General features: G+C 41.9%; 1 long non-coding RNA gene across 1 annotated transcript; it reads left to right on the forward strand.

Moving 5' to 3' along the window:
• Positions 1-838: 838 nt before the first annotated feature.
• On the forward strand, positions 839-3870 carry LOC148118842 (uncharacterized). Its single transcript, XR_015735792.1, has 3 exons — positions 839-2001; positions 2729-2973; positions 3536-3870. It is a non-coding gene; the product is annotated as an uncharacterized LOC148118842 (long non-coding RNA).
• The last annotated feature ends 3658 nt before the right edge of the window (positions 3871-7528 follow it).

Below are 7528 nucleotides of genomic sequence, written 5' to 3' on the forward strand. Positions count from 1 at the left end.
CTTCTCTTGGCTAAAATATGTTTTGAGGTGCAGGATTAGAGAAATAACTCTGCCTCACTAGCTTTTGGGTGTGATTTTAGTTAGCACCAAGTACTATAAATTCCTTGAGGGTACTGGTCAGGCAAGCATGCGCTTTAGTTGCAGGCGGAAGGATGAAAGGTGGGGAGAAGGATGAGGTACCTGGGCTCATTCAGACGAAGGAAACCAAGATGCGGAAGGGGATTCCCGGCTGTGGAAAGCAGGCTGAAGTTAGAGGCTGCTGAAACTGGAGGAAGGTAACTATTAGGTGATACAGCACCTGCCTTCAGACACCTTAAGGCTCTCACTGGACGTGTGGAAGACAGAAACATACAGTCTTCCGGGGTGGAATTTGACTGACAGGTGGAAGCTCACAGGAAGGTTATGACATTTTAAAAACTGATCTGTCAAGGGATGGCAAGATGGTTCAACAGGTAAGGACTTGATTATCTACATTTGATCCCTGGGACCCACATTGTAAAGGAGTTTGTCCTTCTGATCTCCACAGATGCGCTGCTATTGTGTGTGTGCGCGCACGCACACACACACACACGTTCTGCCAAGGAGAGGTCTTCAGGAGTGTGATGAGCAGCCACGACAAGGGATTCCTTGTGGCTCTAATTTCCCATAGCATAAAGTTTCGCTTTGAGAACCAAAAGCTCCAGGACACCCCTATAACTAGTCTAATTTGGACACTAGGATCACGAAGCCTTGCTTAGGAGCACCCATCTGTTCTTACAAATGCGTGACCACCAAAGAGAAGGAACTTGGAAATAACAGTGTAGGAAAACAATTTTTGCTAGGAGGCTGCTTACTGTAGCCATAGGTAAGCCAGGGATGGATGTTCTTAAACCTTCTGGGGTGTGCGAGTTAGAGCCTTAAACTGTCAATCTTGTCACATGCCTGTACATCTCGGGGGGTCTTCAACAAAGGGGGTCTTCAACATACGGTGTTTGGGTCTAATAATGCTGGAACAACTCAATGGGAACTTGTGACTATCAAACATCTGTAATGTGCTAGACCGGCAGGGCACTGAGTGTAGCCTTGCTTCATAGGATCATAATATAATTATAATACATAACATTATCATTATTACATATAAAGCATAATGCTTTCAATTATTGTTTCTTTGGGAATAAGTTTCAATCCAGTTTCTATTCATGGACTATTTTAAAGCCAGTGCTTTTGATTCCCGTACTGAGGAATTTCACTGTCACTAATATGATCACTTGGTGAGGCAGGAGGGACAGGAAACACGCCTAGCCTTTAGTTCAGACTATTGAGGCAGGAACATTGTTGAGTTCATTTATACTCATTAATATACACTCACATGCAGTATTTACCACAATAGGCAAGTCATGTAGCTTCTAATGTTTGGCAGCATGGAAATGTAATTAGCAAACAAGCAATTCTGTCTTTATGACTTTCCTAGTCATGAATTGGACTACATCTCTAGCACAGATAGTGAATCCCACTTCAGAGTTTTGAGTTGAGAAACATCTCTGTCATTATAGGACTTCTGTGGCTAATCTTGTTTGTCAGTTACACGCACCTAGGGAGAAGCAGCCTCAACTGCTGAGCTACCTCCATTAGCCTGCACAGTGGGGGTCTCTGCGGGTAGTTTTCTGATTGCCGATTGAATTGATGGTAGATGGCCCAGCCCACTGTGAGCAGTGCCATCCCTAGGCAGGGGGATCTGGGCTGGCTAAGAAAGGTAGTTGAGCAAGTCACAGGGAGCAAGCCAGGAAGCATCATCCTCCACAGTCTCCGCTTGAGTTCCTTCCTCCAGGTTCTTGCCGTGAGTTCATGCCTTGGATTTCCTTGATAACTGACTGTAATCTGTAAGATGAGATAAACCCTTTCCCCTCAACTTCCTTTTGGTCATGGTGTTTGTCACAGCAACAGAAACAAATGAGGACAAGAGCAGTGTCTCCTTGATGAGGCCGAGGAGCCATCGCTCCCAGGAAACCACAGCCTTCGCAAGTACGAGCTCTTCCCCATTTCTTCCTCCTCCTCCCCCATTCTTTTCTTTGAATAATAAAATGGTATAATCTAATACTCATCTTTTTTTGATTACCCGATATAAAACTCAAAACTAAGTTTAATACTCACAGAAAGCACATTAAGATTTTCTGATAATCAATGATCATGGTTTTATACCTATTTTACATATTTTGTTTTACATACCTTGATTCTGTATATCGGCCCAAATGATTGCTATTATTACTGTTACTTCAGAGAAACAGTGGCTCATATAGGTACTGAGCTGAACTTGAACTTGCTATGTAGCTGAGGATGACCTTGAACTCCTAACCCCCTGCTTCTCCCTCTTAAGTCCTGGGGTTACAGGTAAATGCAATCAGGCCTTGTTTTGCTTCAAATTATTTGTAAAAATGAACAGAATTTGTGGGATATATATATTTAAAATTAGTAGATGGAAATGTTTGTATTTCACAGATCATTTGAGTATTTTAAACTTTGTATTTGTGCCAGAAGACAAGGTTTGACTATATGGAGGATCTTCTATAGGAATATTAAATGTGTTTTAAAAATATGTTCTCTGCTTAGTATTTTATACTTTCTTTTACAGTGAGTGATGTTTTACAAAACAAGTACTTTGATTGATTCTCTGCCAGGCTTTCCAGTCCCAATGATATACAAAATTTGTACATAAGTTTTGTGAATCAAATAACTATTAATTATATCCCAGACAAAGCCAGAGATGTTAGAGCAAGAGAAACATGGAATGTCAAGGAAGAATTGGTATCAGCATGGACCAGATGGAGGCTGGCTGGACAGCATGACGGAATCAGTGGGCTGGAAAAGGCTGGCAGGAATGATCCTACTCAGTGTTCCTGTCTTGGCAGAATCAGACTCAGGTGGGAACATCCAACAGCTACTTGGGATGTTGTTCACTAAATGGGGCTGCACACAGAGGTCTCCGGAGAAGTCTGGGTAAGTGGGGAGGGGACTCAGAGGCCTATGAAAAGCCTTCATTGGAGGGTGTGTGTGTGTGTTTTCCCCTGCAATAGGATGGGCTAATTCATTACCAACACCCTGGGGCTGTGCCATTGCCACAGTGCGCAGAAATGGAAGATGTGGTCTGCTCAGTTCTTGCAGTGTGTGCCACACGAGCGTGAAAAGATGAGTTTGGGATCCTAGAGCCCATGCAAAATGCTGAGTGTAGCAGGGTGTGCCTGTAGTCCTGGAGCCAGGGGTCCTGGGACTCTCTGGCTGTCAGTCCAGCCAGTGTGAGCTCCAGCTTCAGCGAGAGACTCTGCCTCAAAAATAAGGTGGAAGTGAGTGGGGAAACACCTAACGTTGGCTTCTGATCTCTCCACACATGTGGAGCTCCATGCACACATGGACAGGAACACACAGAGATGTAACAGAACACACACACACTTCATACACATACATCTAAAACAGACAATGCATTCGCATACATGTAAAACACAGACAGACAGACTGACACACAGACACACCCAAAGAAATAATAGTCCTTATTTTCCCCCAGGAATGCCGTAAACCCTTTGGTGCTGATGTTAGCCTGACGTTATAAATCACTGTGTTAAATGAGATGATGTAGACACGGAAGAACAATCACTGTGTGATCTCACACATATGTGGAATATAAAACAGTTGATCTCAGAAGCCGAGGAAAGGAAAGCGGTTCCTCAAGTGTTGGAAGAATGAGGTGCGACAGTGACGTCAAAAGCTTAGCAAATGTAACAAGTTAGTTCAGCAAGATGGATGCATTTGAACGGTCTTTTGCATCGTAGAGTGACGACTGACTATGATAATGTGCTGTTTATTTGTATAATTGAAAAATAAAGTACCAGCAGAGGATAATTTCAATTCTTTCTTATTTTATAAATTCGTTTTGATCTTTGTGTGTGTTTATGTGCGTATGTGTTTGTGAGTGTGGGTTCCAAGGGAGGCCAGAAAAAGGTGTTGGAGCCCCTGGAGCAGTTACAGGCAGTTGCCTAACACGGCTGCTGGGAACTGAACTCCCGTTCTCTGGAAGAGCTCCTACCTCCTGAAGCACTGCTCCAGCTGCGTTGGAATGTTTCCATCACAAAGAATCGGTAAAAGCTGGAGAAAATAGTCACACTTGCACTTGAACATTATGCAATGTACACATTGCAAGCATCATATAGCACTCCAGACATATGTGTATATTTATGAATCAGTTAAAAAATAGAAATAAAAACCAAAAAAAAAATAAAAAAGGAAAACCATCTTTTGAAGCAACTTAGTTACACTTAAAGACAAACTTTTTTTGCTTAATTTTAGATGTAAGCAATTACTTTAAAATGCTTATTTGTAATGATGAAGACTGCATATTCCCTATATCACAAACAAAGCAAAGTGGTCAAAGTTGTCCCAGTGGATGGTCTAGCACGGGAAAAGCATTTAAAGCGCTGCTGTTGGATGTAGGCTTGGGAAATGTCAGACATGCGGGTCACTGTGTGGGACAGCACAGTGCTGCGTTTAGTTGCAGAACTTCAGACTGTGAGAAACCAGATTGGCCTGGGCAGGGGTTAACATTTATGGAAGTCTGAAAACTTCCATCCAGTAACAATCAGTAGTGAGCACTGAAGTTTTGGAGCAGGAAAGTGGCACACTGGGTGCCGGGTAGACAGGTTGAATTGTGGCTGGGAGCAGTCCCACAAGCACAGTGTGTGAAGGCTGGCCGAGCTCTCAGGAGCATGGAACATGGAGAAGGCTGGGAGAGATTCACTGACCGCTATTTTAGATTGCACATCAGTCTGCACCTGTTGTGGCACAGAGCAGTCACCGAGGCATGCATGTCCTAGGGGCTGTTCTGGCACTGCAGAGTTCTCAGGCTAGGGAGGTGACTGCCTTTGTTTCCAATCAGCTTTGACTCATTGGGCTGAAACTAGAAGCATAGCCTGATAAAATGAAGCAGGTGAGCTAGTCCCCTTCAAATGCTCGGAGGCTGAGGATAAAACTTTTATTCACAAATAAGTTTTCTAGGGTTCATGCCGCATATCCTGGTTATACACCCTAGATATGAATGATGCAAGGGGGAAGGGTTTATTTTGGTTTATGGTTTCAGAGCATCTCAGTCCATCAAAGTGGGGGGAGGCATGGCAGGGTTTATAGTGGTCAGAATACTGAAGGTGTTCCTCACATCGTGGAACCAGAGCTAGGGCGTAGGTTGGTATTGCCCCTAGTGACCTACTCTTGCCAGCGAGGGCTCTGTTTCATAAGAGAGTATGCCCCAGCACTACCACTGTCTGGGGGAACAACACGAGCCCATGGAAGGTGTTTTAGATTCAAACCACAGCAGAATGTGCGTGGCTGATAGAGTGAAGTCTAGTTAGAAGGGCATCGACAGAGACACGCTAGGAAGAAGGAGATAGTCGTAGAGGGTTGACATCTGGGGTCATGGCAAAGTAGAAGAGTGATTCATGAGCCTTAAAATGTTTTGCCTGCTTTAGATCAGATTTGGTATGCTTACTAAGACTCTTCAGGCTACACTTGGCCCAAGCAGCAGCCACTTTTGCTCCTTGACGAGCACCATAGTAGTAATGCGTTATCTTTATATTTCTGGGGGGGGGTGATGTTTGCAAAATGTTAGGAATATCAGTCAGATTAAGTATTTGAAAGAGATTATCTTTTAAAATATTATATGATTTCAATAGAAGGAAATTTAGGAAAACTACGAATATTGCTAAGGCAATTCTTTCCTAAGGTAGAATGATATTAGATTGAAGGGAACATATTTTTAGAAAAATGACAGCATACACAGAAACATATGTTTATATATGTATATAGCTATGCACAAATGCATATTGTATATCTGTGAATTTGTCTATCTTATTATCATCTATTTTATATCTCTTCATCTATTTGTCTGTCTGTCTGTCTGTCTGCCTGCCTGCTTGCCTGTCTGTCTTTCTTAGTTAGGGTTTCTATTGCTGTAAAGAGGCACCACAACCATGGCAACTCTTATAAAGGAAGACATTTAATTGGGGCTAACTTACAGTTTCAGAGGTTTGGTCCATTATCATCATGGCAGGACATAGCAGTGTGCAGGCAGACATGATGCTGGAGAAGGAGTCGAGGGTTCTACATCTTCATCCATAGACAACAGGAGCAACTGTGTGTACCACACTGAACAGAGCTTGAGCATAGGAGACTGCATAGTCCACTTCCACAGTGACACATTTCCTCCAATAAGACCACCTCTACTCCAATGAGCCACATGTAACAGTGTTATACACTATGGGAGCCAAATTTTTCTAACCATCTGTCTGTCTGTCTATCTATCTATCTATCTATCTATCTATCTATCTATCTATCTATCTATCTATCCATCCATCCTCCCACCCACCTACCCACACATCTATGTATCTATGTATGTATCTATCTTCTATCTATCTATCTATCTATCTATCTATCTATCTATCTATCTATCTATCTATCTATCTATCTAATCTATTTATGTGTCCACTCACCCACCTATCCAGACATCTATGTATGTATGTATGTATTCATCCATTCATCCATCCATCATCTATCTATCTATCTATCTATCTATCTATCTATCTATCTATCTATCTATCTAATCTATTTATCCACCCAGCCACCCACACACACATCTATCTATCTATATATCTATTTATGCATCTATCTATCTATCTATCTATCTATCTATCTATCTATCTATCTATCTATCATCTATCTATCTATCATCTATCTATCTATCTATCATCTATCTATCTATCTATCATCTATCTATCCATCCATTTATCATCTCTCTCTATTTTATTTATCTTTCATCTTTTTCTATTATACATCTTGGTGTAGACAATGTTACACAATTATAATATCTGTGGATGGAGTAAGTCATTTTTCTTTAAAGCCTTAGCTTGTAACAGACTACTAAAAGACAGTAGAACTTTGAAATGACATTATAATCCTTGGTTTCTGTGTAGCAGAGTTGCAGGGAGGAAGTGAGTCTGGAAAGTGCTGGTTCTGTGCCTTCCTGCCGGTCAGTTCTCGATCTTTTGCTCACGGTGTCCATCTACTGACGTCAGCACTGGTGTCCTCTACTGCACAGCTGCATTGTGCACATGGGGACCCCATCTAAGAAAACAGTGAGTGGACCAAGATGCGCATTCAATCTTCTTTTCTTTGTCTGATCATCCTTCTTGGTAAATTAATAGCCAAAAAGTCACTTTTTTGGTTCAGAAGATTCTGAGTGTTACTGTGCAAGAGATTCTTAAGAAAAAAGATATGGAACCACAAATATACAAACAACAAATGGCTCTTCAGTGTTCATATGTGTGTATGTGCCATATGTGTTCACACATGTGTGGGCACATGGGTTCTTGTGTATTAGACATTTTACAAGGTATAGGCATAGCTGGTGCTGGGACAGTAAGTCAAGTGCGCTCTAGAATGCCAAATAATCCTCTCCTTTGTAATTATGGCCTGTTAAAAAAGTCAAATATTCATCCAGAGGAATTTAACTCTT

This window comes from Myodes glareolus, chromosome 20 (assembly GCF_982192425.1).
Source record: "Myodes glareolus chromosome 20, mMyoGla1.1, whole genome shotgun sequence".
NCBI classification, from domain to species: Eukaryota; Metazoa; Chordata; class Mammalia; order Rodentia; family Cricetidae; genus Myodes; species Myodes glareolus.